The sequence below is a fragment of the Prionailurus viverrinus genome, chromosome A1 (genome assembly GCF_022837055.1).
Source record: "Prionailurus viverrinus isolate Anna chromosome A1, UM_Priviv_1.0, whole genome shotgun sequence".
Lineage (NCBI taxonomy): Eukaryota > Metazoa > Chordata > Mammalia > Carnivora > Felidae > Prionailurus > Prionailurus viverrinus.
In genome coordinates, this window is record NC_062561.1 from 112,344,560 (window position 1) to 112,360,755 (window position 16,196).

General features: G+C 49.2%; 1 long non-coding RNA gene across 9 annotated transcripts in view; it reads left to right on the plus strand.

Annotated features, from left to right (window-relative positions):
* The window catches only part of LOC125176536 (uncharacterized), a 306,435-nt gene that overhangs the window by 52,627 nt on the left and 237,612 nt on the right, over positions 1–16,196 (plus strand). For 3 of the 9 annotated variants that reach the window (XR_007156309.1, XR_007156299.1, XR_007156318.1), the window contains exon 1: positions 11,682–11,893. The exons of 1 other annotated variant lie outside the window; for it this stretch is intronic. This is a non-coding gene — a long non-coding RNA (uncharacterized LOC125176536). Of the gene's footprint in view, positions 1–11,681; positions 11,894–16,196 lie in introns of those variants that run through there. 5 more of the 9 variants (XR_007156308.1, XR_007156310.1, XR_007156311.1 and 2 more) reach the window with 3 other exon arrangements.

Below are 16,196 nucleotides of genomic sequence, written 5' to 3' on the forward strand. Positions count from 1 at the left end.
TGTTCCCCCAGTGACAAGCCCCTGAGTGGAATGCCCACAGCCATTAAAGCGCAGCCCCTACACAGAGCCCATGTGCCCACCTCTACTTCCTTCCCTCTCAGCTGCCCCATTGCTTGTTTAGCCCACATGGAGCTTGCCACTGTGTGCCAGGCACTGGGTGATAGTGAGGGGCAGGTGGATTCAGTCTCTGCTCTCATGGAACTCAAGGCTGAGAATGGCACTGTCCAGTAGAATTTTCTGTGGTGATGGAATGTTCCATCTGGTAGTGGACAGTGCGGGGAGGGACATGGATAGACAAGTTAACTGGGAACTACTGGGCTTAGAATGCAGCAGTGGAGGCCAGGGAAGACTTCTTGACTAAGCTAGTCATGAAGGAGGGAGAGGATGGGCCTGGCTGAATGGCCAGGCAGAGGGGTCGAGGAGGGGGCAGTAACAGGTGCAAAGGCCTGCTACGGACAGGACGTGTGCACGTTCAGGAGGAAGGAAGGGCAGCACCCCTGGGGAGGAGAGGATAAGGGAGGGGCCATAGGAGCTGGGATGGGAGAGGCCAGAATTGCGGAACCCTGGGAACACACGGCTTTACCTGCAGAAGTGTTCGGATATGGGACTGATGTGGGCAGCTTTGCATTTGAAGATGTTCACTCTGGTGCCTTGTGGAAGGAGAAGGGTCTGGAAGGCAAGACCACTTAGGAAGCTGAGGCGGTGGCAGCTGTGGGATGGGGAAAACTGGAACGAGAATTGGAGGGGTAGATGCTGAGGGGGAGAGGGAGAAGCAGGGGTCACTGGGGACCTGACCCTTCCTGTTTGGATGCCCAGGGGCAGTGGGGCCACTGTGGAGTCAGGGAATGCTGTGGAGGGGCACGTTTCAAGGGAAAGAGGCAAGTTCTGTTAGGTGAGCTGTGTGTGAGGTTCCCAGGCTGTTGGATGCAGGAGTCTGCTGCGAGTGGAGAGATCAGGGCTGGGGACAGGGCTGTGGGAGTCCCTGGCATGAGGGATACAGGCTTATCACTGGTTCTCCCACTAAGCTGTCGCTCTTGAGTGGCGCAGCTCCAGCCAAACCTGGGGAAAGGGCGTCCCGACTGGGATGTGGCCATGGCTCTCCCATTTCTACCTGTGGGCTGTGCACATGCACCTGTGTGCCCATGTGCACAGTGGGGCCTTTGCCTACCTCTGGCCTGCAGTTAGGATGCAGGGAGCTGGGAGTAGGGGAGGGAGGAGCAAGAAGGGGCAAAGTAGGACCTGCCTCAGAAAGATGGATTTTGCTGCATGGGGTTAGGCTCATCTCAGGGACACTAGCTGATCCTGGAGACTCTGGGCATTGGCTGGAGGCAGAAGAGCTGTGCCAGCCCCAAATGCTGCCTCCCGCCTACATAGTGCAACAGACTCATTTCTCTTTAGATTTTGATCTGACCACCAGCCTGTAGATTGCCTAATTATACCAGTGTCCCTCTGGGGGACTAGAGCTTTGGAGTACAAGCTGAAATTCAGTACATGCCAAATCCACTGTAGGCTGTTCATGTACAGAAGGTATTCTGTGGCCTCCTAGGATGCATGCCAGCCCCTACTCCTTGCCAGTCCATAGACAATCTGGACTTGGCTCCAGCTTTTGATAGGGAATGCATCCGTTTGGTGTTCAAAAGTACAAAAATGGGTCGTGTTAAGCCATGTGATACCTGGATGGTATGTTCTATTGAGTCTGGTGAATGGGGCTCTGAGCTAAGGTTTTAGGATTATTTTGTCCTTACCTCCAGCAGTGCCAGCTGGGAGAATCCGCTCTGTTGGTGAGGACCCAGGCTATCGGGGGGAGCTGTAGAGGGATCAGTAATCTTGGCCTGTGGCCTTATGCTGGGCCACCAGTCATGGCTCCTGACTTTGCCAGGTACATAGCTGGGCCAGGTGCATGAGCATGGCTGTCTTGGGAGGCCTACTTCCAGGACCGGGTTTGCTTAGGATGCTTGTGCCTTTCTGACTGTGCACCCATCAGCCAACTTTATGAACTCTGCCTTCATATTTTCTCCTAAACGTGTCTACTTCTCTCCACCTGAGCCATTGCCCCTGCTCTGGTTCAAGCCTTCCTCCTGTGTCTCACCAACCTTCTTGCCTCTCTGATTCATCTGTCCCTCCGGGACAGTCAGACCTGATCCTGTGACTCTTATCTTTGACCTCTTTGCAGATTCTGTTTCTTTTACCTAGAATATTCCACCCCTCCCCGCCCCCGCCCCTCTGCATGGCCAATTTCTAGCCACTCAGTGTCTGGCACATAGTAGGTACTCATATATTTTTCAAATGAATACATGTAAATTAATGTAGGATGGGTATTTTTGATCTCAACTGATTGTTACTTTTTAAGGAACTCATTCCTTGCTCACCTCATTTGACATCTGTACTCTGAGTTATTAAGTGTAAGTGTGTGTTGTTCACCCGGCTCAGCAAATACTATTGCATTAAATTGTGTAACATTATCTTTCCATACTAAGAAAATCCAGGGAATCTCTATTAGATCCTTCTTACCGGACACCTTTCCTGATATATGGTTCACCTATGATGAGATCTAGTCTTGGTTTTCAGCCTCTGGTTTCATGGACAAGGTGGCTTTTTGTGTGAACCTTGGAGGATGGGAACGTGTGGTCCTATGGACATAAGGTAGAGAAGGTCTCTTCAGGCAGAGAAAATCTTGAGCTAATGTGAGAAGTGTGAGGTGTATTTGTATTCCACTCAGCCCATAGGTCACCATCCCAGTAACCAGATGAGTATGTGTCAGTAGTCCGACTTTGAACATTGTCCTGGCGTAAGGTACCTCTGAAACTGAATCTGACCTTGTCTTGCCCCCCATCTTCTTTTTCTACTACTTCTCACCTCTAAGAACTTTGGGTTGTTGTCCTTGCCTAGGACACCATTTCTCAGGGGACATGTCCTAGGAGCCTCTGCTTTTCTACCTTCTATTGCCACTGCAAGTGTTAGCACCAGCACATTTTGCATCTTCCATGATGTTCCTCTTCAACCGCACATAGCTTGCTGTTCAGATGACTTCAAGCATCATCTATCCATACAGTGTCCTTAGTTGTTCATTTATTTGTGTGTCTACTATGTGCTCGGTGCTGTTGGAATCTATGGAGGGATCAAGCACATTAGAGGTGTCTGCCCCCATGAAGTTCATGGTCTTCTGAGAAGTCCATGAGAGAAGACATGAGAAGAAGACATGAGAAGACATGAGAGAAATGGCTCCTCATGATGTTATTGTACAGGTCAGAAGAGGGAGCAGTCAACCATTGCTTCCACCTAGTTCCAGCATCAGGCAAGACATCATGGAAGAGGAAGACTATGGGTTGAGTCTTGGCATGTGAGGAAGAGATTCGGTTCTGCAAAGTTGGGGCAGAGAACATTTCCAGATGGGACAGTCTTGAGCAAATTTAAGAAGACAGGAGAATGGGGACTTGTAGAGGGGGATGGTGGATGTTGAGAGGATGCGTGGAGGTGAAATGGGAGACTATGTCTGGAAAAGTAGATAGGTCCTGGGTCTTCGAGGGATGGAAGGGCTCCCCTCTGGGGATGGAGAACTCTTGCCAGTATTGAGCAGTGACATGTGTTGCTATTTTTGATGAGTCAACATTAAGGAAAAGAAAGAAATGTGATTAAGTACCGTAGGTAAGATGGTTTGGGGTGGAGAGAGGTGGTTGTGATGGTCGTGGGGGAAACAGAAATGTTTTTGTATTGAACAGAGCAGTACTGAGGGTCACCTGGCCCCTGGTTTCAGAAATTTCAGGTGGAGTGGAATTGTGTGAGCCGTACTCGGTGACTTCCCATAAGCCAGCAGAGAGTCGCAGGCCGTGGGATCTCCTGAGAGGAAGGGACGTTGCCACCCCTTCTGCCCACAATCCCTGTGTTGGGGTTTGGCTTTCATATTTCAGTTTGTCTTCCCTTTGGTTTCTTTTGAAATTTTTACAAAAGTACAGGCTACTAATTCAAATGATAAATATTTTGTTTTAATTCAAAACAAAAGAGAAGACAAGCTGTCCGAAGTAATCTGGGTGCTGATGAGCTCTGCGGGCAGAGCTCCACAAAGTGGTTCTGAACTGTAGTGGGGCAGAGGTGTGTGGTTGCAGGGTGAGATGAAGTGTCTTTAGAAAACTGTGGCACCCAATCAGCACCTGCTTGGAAAGGGTATGTCAGGTTATGATACAAGACAAACTGTCATCACGGATTAAAATGCTTCTGTGATCCAAGGGTAGTAGTCATTTCTTGGGACCTTTGGCTAATCTTAAAAAATTTTAAAACAAATGTGAAACAAATCAACTGCTTGAGACTGGCTCCTTAAAGGGTGGGTATTCATTCATTCGCATAAGTGATATTTAATTGATGTGTTGAACTGATCTGTTGATACTAAACTCTGCGGAACATACACTGGAAGACAAGGTGAAGAAGGTGGGTTTCCAAGAAGACAGAGGCTAGCAAGTGTTCACTTTTTACCCCCATAGGGACTAAGATGCTATAGTTCCTGGAAGTGGAAAAAGCAGATCAAAGTGCAGGTTTATTATGATACTTACTATTGTCAGATTAATGTGAAAAATAGTGAAAAGTGCAGCTTAGGAAGGAAAAATCACAGATGCGCAGCATTTTGTGGGGGCCCCACAGGCTGCACGTTTTAAGAAGAGGGGTGGGTGCTGGGAACAAAGATGAGAGGTGGTAGGACCAGGGGAGAAACCACCGTGTTGTCTCAGGGCAGTGGGTCACATTGATGCCGGTGTCAAATCCCGGGTGCTGGCTAAGCATGCAGGTTCGGGGCCCACCTCCAGAGATTCCTCTAGAAGTGTGGTCTGGAGCCCTGCAGTCCACAGGCTGAACCAGTTGCCCACCTCAGGTGTTTCTGAGGAGTAGCAGTAACCTGGAGAGATGAGTCCCAGCCTTGCATTTTTCAAAGATAACTATTGAAGGAGGGGCGGTCATACTGTATCCATTCATTTGAGAGGATGTAAGTTCCAGGCCCCTCCTTTTAATTCCATAGACATCCCTTCTGCCTCTTATGTCCTAGGTGTCAACTTCCAGAGGCCTGGGCATCAGAGGCAGGCCGGCGGGGCTCAGATAGCAGGCTGTAGACATGGTGTGGGCTCTGCGGGGCAGAATAGCTCCTGGAGGGGAGGTCTTAAAGGGCTGGGAAAATCCTGGGAGCCGAGAGGCACTGAGGGAGAGACTGTTCTGCGTCCCAGACAGGTGGTGGAGGCTCTCCTGCTCCAGCTGTGTGTGGCCTTAGAAGTCTGCTGGGGGTGGGGAGGCCTGTGTCTCCACATACCTGCTAGCCTTCATCCATGCCAGATCTTTACCAAGGGATGCATTAGAATGTTCTGATACCCGTCAGAGAAGCAGTGGGTGCAGGTGTTGGTGGGGGTTGAGAAATCGTTTTTCCAGTCATATCCCTGTGCGGGTGGGGAAACCAGGGCTCAGGGAGGAGAGATGACCCATGGGGGAGTGAAAGGATGATAAGATGAGGCAGAAATGGGCTTTTCTCCATCTCTGCCAGCCTTGCTGGATGACCTTGAGCAGATGATATGGTCTCTCGGTGCCTCACTCTGCACATCTGTGAGATGAGGAAAATGATCCCTACACCTTAGGGTTGTTATCAGGATCCAGAATGACTTCTCTTGGAGCCTGGTACCCACAAGACACAACCACTGTTGGTGCCCAGCATCTGGGTCTGGCTGCCCAGGCTCCAGCCCAGACTTCTGGTCCATGCCCCGCTGCTGCTAGGACCCTCTGACTCTCTGCAGCCTGGTCAGGCCCTTGCTTCAGCGATGGCAGTTGGGATTGGGGTGTGGGACAGTGAGCGGGTTCTGTTTGCTAAGTTTGTGTATTGCTTAATAAGGAAAACATGGCTTGTCCTGGCAAACAGTGGATCCGGCCATATATGGGGAAAAGGAATAACTTGGATACAGTCAAGGATACAATTCTGAGCTCTTCTTATTTAAAACAAAATCAAAGACAATATGGAATTGCCACTCTTCTTGGTCCACTTTAGTTATGGAGGAATTTCTGGTTATAAATAGGCAACATCTTGCAATGTCAACTTTAGAATAGCTGTGAACTGTTTGGGGAGCACATCCTTTCCACACTTGAAAGAACTTGGCATAGAGCAGGAGTCCCAGTGGATGGAAAGAAGGCAAATGTTTTGCAGCCGTGCAGAGCAGATTAAGGCCTGCTGTGGCCCAGCCATCTCCAGAGTAAGCACCATGTCTGTGGGCTGGGAAGGGCCAGGTCATGCCCCAGATCTGGGGTCCTCCTGGCCTCTCTGCAGTGGTGCCCCACTGACTGTACACACCTTCTTTCCTCCAGCTGTCTGCTTCGTGGTCTCTGTGTCACCTCCATTCCTTAGCCGTCACTTACTCATTAATTCATTGACTCAACCACTTGATGAACACTCCTCAAGCGAGGTGGTACTCCTGGTTTTCTCCTGCTCCTCTTCCCTCCTCTCTGGTGGCCTTATCTCCTTTGGCTACTCTTTGCTCATGGCTAGTGCCCTGGGCTCTGTCCTTGGTCCTTTTCTTTCCTTTCTCTGCACATTATCCCATCTCCTCTTGGCCTGATTTCCATCATCATCAGAGTGATGAAGTGGGGCCATTATGTCTGGGTCCAATGCTGGCTGTACAACTTCCTAGGTGTGTAACCTTTGGCAAGTTTCTCAACCTCTCTCTGACATGCTTTCCTCACCTGTAAACTGGGGGTGATAATAGTGCTTACCTCTAGGGTGGTTATGACGATGGATTGAGTTGATCGCTACAAATCTCCTAGAATGGTACCTAATAGCAGGTTAGCACTCACAAAGCCTTGGCTGCTGCCCTTCTTTGCTGATAGTGGCTCATTCTCTCACTAGCTGCATCTCTGGGCTAACTTCCAGAGAAAGACCTCCAGCTGCCCACCGGGCATCCTCCATTCAGTTCAGGATGAGCTCCTGTGCTGTGCAGTCACATGTGTGGGGTTCAGTCCAGGTGTATGGTATTGAGGAAGACGCAGTCCAGGTTGTGAGGTGTTGCAGTATATGTGACCAAGTATTACACTGCGTGTCCTGACAGGTAGTGGGTGCCCTCTGGGCCACACTCAAGCTGATGGTCTCTGTCCACACCCCCTTCCCAGGTTTGTTGCCTCTTTCATGGGCAGCCCTCTTTTGGGGGGCAATTAGTCCAATGGCATGAGGAAGAGGCGTGGAAGATCTAGGTTTCTAGCCTTTTGGGTGGATGGTGCCACCCATTCTGATGCTGTAGTATTTCTTGATTCTTTATCTCCTCTCCATGCTCTTAACCCCTGCCTAGGTCTGGCCTCACCACCACTCCTCCACCCAGATGGTCTCTCTGAAAAATGTCTTCTACTTCCTCTTACTCATCCTCTGGCCTCGCTTGGCTAAAGTCAGGCCAGGCCTGCGTATAGCTCCCCAGAGGTTTCCTATTACCTGCTGTCAGGGTTTTCTGTGTGACGGAACCCCATACCCCTGCACCCTCATCCTCCTCCATTGCCCCTGTGAGTGTTGACTTAATTTCCTCCTATTGGCTGAGAGCCAGCCCCTTGGGGACCTGAAATAAGTGGATGCTGCCTACCTGGGGAAGGCAGGCTGGCAAGTACATGGGCTGCCACAGGAGCACGGGCCTGAGCGATTCACCATGTTCTAGCCCTGGCTTTTTCCATTCAAAGAAGAATCACTAAGTCATTAGCTCCCCAGGTTCTTGGCGGCTCCCGGGTATCCCTGCTACTTCTCATGTGCTCTCTCCTATCACTCCTCCTGTTCTGACCAGAGCAGACCCAGCCACCTTTTGGCAGGGACCTCTTCTTGGGCTTCTCCTGTGGGTGTTTCTTCCCTGGATTCTGAAGTTGACTTTGCCTCATTCTCAGATTGGACCTCCAGATCTTCCTGAACTGTCTGCAGTCTCTGCGCCAGGAGTCACTCTGATCTCCAGATGGCTAATGTAAGCACTCGCTCCTCTGATTTACCTCTGTAGAGTCCCTTTTCCTCACCAGACGGTGTGCTTCTGGAAAGCAGGGCTCTGCCTCCTCCTGATGAGGGAATGCCCCCTCACAGAGGAATAAGCACAGAGCTAGCACACAATAGATCCTTAGCCCCCAAGCCTTCCTGACATGCAACTGCCTCCATGTGTGTTTTCTATCTGGGGTTCCACTTTAACCTTTGTTTGAGCAGAGTTTTCTGTGCTAAGACTTTCTTCAGACAATGCCTGAGATCCCCTTGGGTCGTTAATCTGATCTTCCAAACTCCCTTAACCAGATTCTTCTGTGTCCTGGGTTCCTTCTTGCCCCACCTTCTCCCTGCATTGTGGCCCCCAGGGTTGAGGCCTGGTGATCTAAGTACATCTACATATAATTGGTGGATTCTGAGCCAAAGCCTGGTGGCTTTGGTGGACTGTAGATCTCAGGCAAGGCGTAGCAGGTGGACTCTGTGTGTCTAGGGCAGAATATGGGTCATGGCTTGAGGACACTGATCGCCCAGGTGTTGGCCTGGCTCCTGAGCCACGTATCTGCACCCAGATGCTGGGCCCTTGTTGCCTACCCATTAATCTGGGGGAGGGGTCTTCCTGCCTGAGATGTTGGAGCAAAGCCATAGTATAGCCACCTTCTCTCCTCCTCACCCTATTGAGGGCAGGTGGCCAGGGTGTAATTCACAAACCTGCCCTCCATCACAGAGCATGGAGGTAGTCCCCTGTGGGTGCAGCCTCTTCTCTGGATTGGATCCCCAGGGCTCAGTGGATGCCTCCCCCCATCACCCCATCCCTCACACAGTGGGCAGAATTGAGTTGTTCCATTGTTTGTCAAGGGTCATGCTCAAACATGCCCTCCCCTCTCAGATTGCATCGTGCTGCCACTCTTGTGACATTGCTGATGGAGCCTTGAGCTTCCTACCTCTCTGGCTCACTTAGGCAGTAACACAGTGTTCTCTGAATACCCTAACTTAGTTGGCTAGTTTTCCCTTCATGAATATTCAGGTTGTTGTTTCCAATTTTTCTTTATTATAACAAACTTCAGTGAATATCTTTGTGGATATCTCTTTGTGGGGTCAAAGCATCTGCACATTTATAATTTTGATACATAATGTCAAGCAGTTCTCCTTGAAGGGCACTCACACAGCATGATGATGCATTTCTCCACATCCCACCCAACCTGTTTTTTTTTTTTTTTTAATGTTTCTATTCTTCACTGGTGTGGTTGTGGAAAAATTATATATTGTGTCTTTTTGCATTTATTTAATTCTTAGTGGCCATTTTTATTTATTTCACAAATTGCCTGTTCACATCCTTTGCTCATTTTTGTAGTGGGGGCTCATTTTAGAGAATTGAGTAGTGAGAGCTCTTTGAATGTTAGGAATGCAGCAATAGGTACTCAGTAGGCCCTTAAATGTTTGTTGACAAGTAACTTTTTTATGTCTTGCAAAAATTTCATTTAACCATAAATTTATTTTAAATTAGAAGTGTAAATCTTTCATGTTGTTAAATTTTCATTCTTTAATATTTTTTTAATGTTTATTTTTGAGAGAGAGAGAGAAAGAGAGAGAGACAGACAGACAGAGAGACATAGAACGAGCAGGAGAGGGCAGAGAGACAGGGAGATACAGAATCCGAAGCAGGCTCTAGGCTCTGAGCTGTCAGCATAGAGCCCGACGTAGGGCTCGAACCCACAGGCCGTGAGATCATGACCTGAGCCGAAGTTGGACACTTAACCCACTGAGCCATCCAGGTGCCCCAAATTTTCATTCCTTTTTTTAAAAAATATATGAAATTTATTGTCAAATTGGTTTCCATACAACACCCAGTGCTCATCCCAAAAGATGCCCTCTTCAATACCCATCACCCACCCTCCCCTCCCTCCCACCCCCCATCAGCCCTCAGTTTGTTCTCATTTTTTAAGAGTCTCTTATGCTTTGGCTCTCTCCCACTCTAACCTCTCTTTTTTTAAAATTTTTTATTTTTAATTTTATTTTTTTTTCCAAATTTTCATTCTCTATGGCTTTTTATTTTTATTTTTTTTAATGACACACTGAAAAAGCATCCCTTTTCCTTGCAGGATTTTAAAGCCATTCACCTATGTTTTCTTCTAGAACTTTTAAGGTTCTATGGTTTATATTTGAATCTCTGCTCCATCTAGAATTTTTTATAGCTTAAGGAGAAAGGTATGGATCTAATATTCCTTCCCATGCTTTTGCCACCAACAAAAGGTAGCAATCATGTGTCCTGATACCATTTATTAAATAATTAATTTTAAGGCCATGGAGTAGAAATGCTACCTGCATCATACACTAAATTCCAATCGGTGTTTGCATCTGTTAATGGATTTTTCTCCTTGTCCATTTGTTTGCTAGTATTTCCGGTTATAAAAGTGCTTTTGATAATAACTACCAATCATTGAGTTCCTACTATGTCTCAGATACTTTATATACTTTATCTCAAATGTTTCCCAACACTCTATAGGGTGTAGATCCAGTGTTCCCAATGTCAATAAGGCTTGTGGGATATATGATCTGGACAAATTCAGACAGGTAGTGGGTGCAATCATTCAGGAATCAAACCCAGGAATACCTGGCTCTGAGTCTGGCCCTTCTCCCTGCTCCAGCCTGCCTCATGTGACCCCCCTCCATACTCTCCATGGCATGAGGGTGATGGGGCTGAGAGAATGCCAGCTGAAAGGTAACTGGCTTACTTCCCACCATTGAAAATGGAGACCATGGAGAACAGTGGCCTGCTCCAATCCCAGCCTGGTTAGAGGAGAGCCAAGTCTGGGACTGACTGTCAGCTCATTGACCTTGTATCCTCAATTCAGTGTCATAAGAGAGCTGGCCTGTTGGCATGGTGATGGGATTATCTGTGCCCTGTCTCAAAGCTGTTACACAAGATTGTGCTGCAGACATGGCTGGCTGACGGTCTCCCTCATAGAAGTAAGTGGGTCAGGTTAGTGCCCAGGTAAACTCTTGCCCCGATGCTCAGTGGATGGGAATTGCAGGATTCTTTTGGGTCTTACAGTCATACAATAGACAGGTCCTTAGAGGTCATGCAGTCCACTCCTGCCATGTTTAGATCAAGAAGCTGATGCCCAGAGAAGGGACGAAACTTGCCCAGAGTTCCCTGTGCCGTGGCGATCTTGGGCACCCTCTGAAATCCACACCTTGTAATGAGGTCTGTTGAGTAAGAAGTGTAGCTGAAACAGGTCTTGGTTGCCAGGGACAGTGGTAGGATGGTATTAGGTAAAACCCCAGCCTAATCTCCTGGAACTCTGGGACAACCCTGCAGATAGGCCTTGCTAAACAGCTGTAGGAAGTGTTGGGAGAGTGGTGTGCTGAGCCTCCTTTTCTAGGCCTTCCCTGTTTCAATGATCTTTGTGGCTGACACCTTGGGAGTTTTACAAGAACAAGATAAGCATACACGCTGAGATTGGCACCTCCTAGTAGCACTTCCAAGAATTGCCTGCCGGCTGATTCCCACGGGAGAAGTGGCCTGGCTTCAGATTTGAGTAATCACTGTGGCCAGTGACGCAGTGTGTGATGTGTGTGTCCTTGTGCATGCACACACATGCCACATGCACACATGCATGTGTAGAGCTGTTAGTCTTTGGGACGGCTGTGTCCCCACATCCTGTCTGTGCCAAATCATAGAGTTACTTGGCCAGAGTCTGTGGGTGCGATTTTGTAGCCTAGTCTTGGGAGTCCCCTCTCTTGTGCTTTTGCCTGGGCCCTTCTGCCCAGCTGTACTGTTGTCTCTCTTTTCTCCACAGATCGAAATTTGGGCTCATGTTGAAGTGTCAGCTTGAATCTTCCTTTGGCTCTTCTGTGAAGTCCCCAGCCCCAGCCCAGTCCACAGTTCTACTGTTCTCACTCTTTTGGATGCCAAGAGCTTTCTTCTCTGTCAACCACATGGTACTTGAGCACATGCTCACACTTTTCCATAGAGCTTGTATTGCTATATAGTTTTTCATGAGATGCAATCTTGTTGACTGAGGCAGTAATCTCATGTTTCACACCATTTTATATCCTCATCAGTGTCTGGTGCATAGAAGGCCCCCAGGAAATGTTGGTTGCCTGGTGGGTCTGGAGTTAGCCAGTATATAAGCACTGACTGAAACACTTTCAGGCCTGGGAGGGCATGAGGTGCTCACCTGTACATGCTGGTGGCCATTCAGAGGGGGTAAGATGGGCTCATTCAGCCCTGCAGGAGGCTCTGATCTGAGAGGGCCATGGTGGTGATGTGCCAGAAATGGGATGAGGGGTTAGTGAGCTCATAGGGCTCTGATGTTACAAACCTGGCCATGCTTTATGTGCTGTGCAGGGGGAGAGGGCACCTGGGTGGTGGATGAGAGGAGGGGCTGAGTCTGAACTTAACTGCTCTCTCCACCTGGGAGGCTTCCTGGACAAGAAGGAGTAAGGGGTTTGGAATTCGACAGCGGATATGATTAGTTCTCACTCTCTTTGGGCCTAGTTCTCTGTCCTTTCCAGTCCTGGGAGCTCTTAGAAGATTGTACCAGGAGCAGGACACGTTTCCCCTTTAATTCTAAAGGACTTCTAATTGCTAACTGGGGATCATTTTTGAGAGAGAGGTGTATTGCTTTTGCCTCTTGTTCGTTTGCTCGTTTGTCCATTCTGTGGTGGGCCTGATGATGTGAAGCTGGTCTGCTAACATGGTCTAACCTCGGAGTGCAGCACGAAAGGAGCTGGTGACTGTCTCTGGAGCAGGGGACAAGTTTGTGTCCTGCTCTTGGCTGTCCATGATAACACTCTGACTCCCAAGGCTGGCATGCAGTGGCCTCCTTCCCCAGGCTCTGCAGACTGCTCTGGCTTTGTGCTCTCTAGAACTTCTTCCCACCCTACTGTACCTCTTTTCTTTCTCAGATGTGTTGGCTGCCCCCACCACCATGCTTTTGCTTGTGCTGATCCCTCTTCTTGGACTCTCCCTGCTTCCTCCACTATCAATATGACTGATTCCCGTCAACTGTGTTAGACTCCCCAGTAGCATCCTGTGGGAGAAAGCATGGACTTTGGAGTCAGCTAGATGCAGGTTCAAACCCTGCCTTCACCACTTCTTGGCTCTTCATGTTACTTCTTTGGGTCTATTTCAAATACACAAGGGCATTGACCTCACAGGGCTGATGGGAGGGCTAAACTGAGGGAGGATGTGCCTGCCCTTTCTTCTCTTCCTGCTTCTACTTCCATTCTCACTGCTAGGCCTGTAGGTGCCTCGTCCCTTGGTTGTTTGTCTCGGTGAAGCCCTTTCATTCAACAGATGTTTACTGAGCACCTACTGTATGCCAAGTGCTGGGCAGTGAGAATGACTTTAGTTTGGGTGTTTGGTACCAAGGGTTGTGAGAGCCCATACCTGGCCCTGGGAGGGAATGACATTCCAGCTGAGCTCTGGTGGCTGAGAGGTGATGTGGAAAAGACAGGAAGGAAGACAGTTCTGGGCAGAGGGAAGCAATGAGTGGGACTCAATCAGGCATGAGCTGTGCTAATGTCTTTATCCTAAGAGTAGTAGGAAGGATTCCCCACAGAAGTAGGACATGGTCCTATTTGCATCTCCCCAAAGATTGAGAAGGCCCAGGAGGAAGCTCAGTTGAGCAAGGGAGAGCCTTGGCTGGTTGGCGTGAGAGTTGCAGCCATGGAGACATGCTGGTCAGGTTGGTCAGCATGCTGGTGGGTGGGACACGGGTGGTAAGAGAGAGGGAGGAAAACAAGGCCTCCTCTCAGGTTCTGGCTCTTGTGACACGATGGTGTATGGATGCATGGAGAGCAGGTTGGCAGCCAAGGGAAGACCAGACCTTAACTCATCTCCCCTCAGGTGTGCAAGCTCCCTGCCTTCAGGTTCCAGGGCTCCTGTACAGCCCCTTAGGGCCCAAGAGGATTCCAGAAGACTGTTCCTGGTTGATGTTGGAAAATTAGCCCTTAGTCCTCTGTCAGCACACTTGACCATGGACATACTCCCTTGGCCTCCAAGGCTCTCTGTGTTGGTCAGTTGGTCTCTGGCCCTATCTCCTGGAGGAGACCCAGCTTCTCCTGGGGGCTCCATGCTGGGGCCAATGTGCTCGGCCTCCTGGGTCTCAGGCAGAGCCAGCAAGGGTGGAGCTCCCACTGCCTTGCTGAGGTAGGCATGGGATCAGCTTCCCTCCCGGCTGTGCTGTATCCACAGGGAAACATTTAGAATATGTGAATGTAAGTGGCTGCTGGAAAGAAATCTACCATTTCTCCTAGTATTGAGAAAGAGCAAGACTACTGGAGGCTACCAGATGTTCTGTGTCATATAATGTATGTTTTATGGCAAATGAAAATATATATAAAATCTGTACCCAGAGAGCTCCCCGCTTGCTTAAAGGGAGCTAGATCCTTCTTTTCACTCTTACCCTTTCATATTTTAGGCAAGAATTCCCTTCCGGGCAATGAACTTATCTGCCAAGTTGGGGCCCAGAGGGAACTCTTATGGGGGACTTGTAAACCCCGTCTTTTGAGGAAATCTTGGGGCTGAGGCCACATTCAGCCCCACATGTTTACACAATAGTCTCTCTCAGCTCTGAGGGGCCATTAGAGTTAATTGGGTGAATAATCTGTGTTTAAAAAGTCCCCAAATACGTATTTACATAATCCATGCTTTGCCCAAGCCTGTTCAAGCCTATTTGTGGGATCTGGAGTGGATCCTGGGCTTAGCGTCTTATTCTCATGTGTCCAGAGAAGCTTCTTCTCCTGGTGACTGTCCTGTGGTGGGTATGGGACAGGCAGGTCTACCTTCTGCCTGGTGTTGTGGCAGGGCCTGTTAGCCATGTGATCTTGCCGAGCCTTTGCCAAACATGTTTTATGGATCTCTGGTGGTGGCAGGTTCTACGTGGGAGAAAGTTTCCATGGACTACTAAGTTTGGGAAGCACCCTATCTTATGTTGGCTCTTGGAGATTCCAAGGACATTATTATACCAAGACTCCCCGAAGTCATGCAGTAGAGATCCTGACCTAGCATGGTCTACTCTAGCTTCCATCAGAGGCATGTGAATCTGAGCATCTCTCTCTTGCATGGTCCTGATGAATATCCCATAGAAATAGTATCCTGTAGAAACCGTACTGGGGAACAGCAGTCCCACTCTTGTGTTTTGCAGGGGACACCTTCGGTTTTGGCCATCCACACTCAAACACTGTTCGCTGACTTTGGTCATGTCGGCTGCAAACACACGTCCCCCAAGAATGCTTTTCACATGGCTACAGTTCTTGCCTGGTTCTTGGAGCCGGAAAGAGTCTGAGTATTTGAAGCGGGCACACGGGGGTTGTGTGGAGACACGGCACTCTGGGTCAGGGAGCCCTCAGAGTCCTGTGCCCCCCTGGTTGCTGGAGTCTGATCTCTGTGGGTCAATCCAGCCCCAGGGATTTGCTCGGCATCAGGAAGGATGCATCCAAATGCGGGCTGAAGCCAGAGCCTGCCTGGAACACAGGTGGACCATTCACACTTATGCTCTGCTGCTACTGTGAATTGTCCTCCTTATCAGTCATCACACAGCTCTCCGTCTTGGCTGCATATTAGAATCACCTGGAGAGATTAAAAAAATAATCCTGATGCTCAGCCGGCAACCTGGGTTTGTTAAATCAGAATCTAGGTTGATGGGAAACCTGGCCCGAATACAGGCGATTCCGGTGTGCAGCCAGGGTGGAGATGGGGAAGAGTCTCGTGAAGAGAGTAGGTGTCCTAGGAAGCGGGGAGGCGGGTGGCAGGAGTTCACGGCTCTACTCCTGGCATCACCACAACTGCATCTCTTTGCTCTGGAGAACCAAACCAACCACAGTCCTGCTCAGGCCATCCTCGGCGATGTGGCAAGCTCCTGGGGCGAGGAAGTGGAAGCATCTTGCTGTGTTTGCATCAAAGCTGCCTCTGTCAAGTGGGTGATGGGGAGGATAATTGCCAACATTATCAGGTATTTACTGGTGCCACATGTGGCCTCAGTTAGCCCTCTGCTTCCTCATGACCTAGCATTTCCATCTTCGTGGAAGGTAAGGTGCAGCATAGTTATGGAATGTTCCAAGTCACATAGGTATTCTCCAGCGATGAGCCGTGACTTCAGTGGTCTGAGCTGTGGAGTTCTTGGTGTGGTTCCTCCCAACTGACTTCAGTGACATCCCCTTGGAAGCTTGGAGTCAGCCCCAGTGTGAGTATTGACACCACAGAAATCGGCAAACACCACAAATCAGATTTTTATTT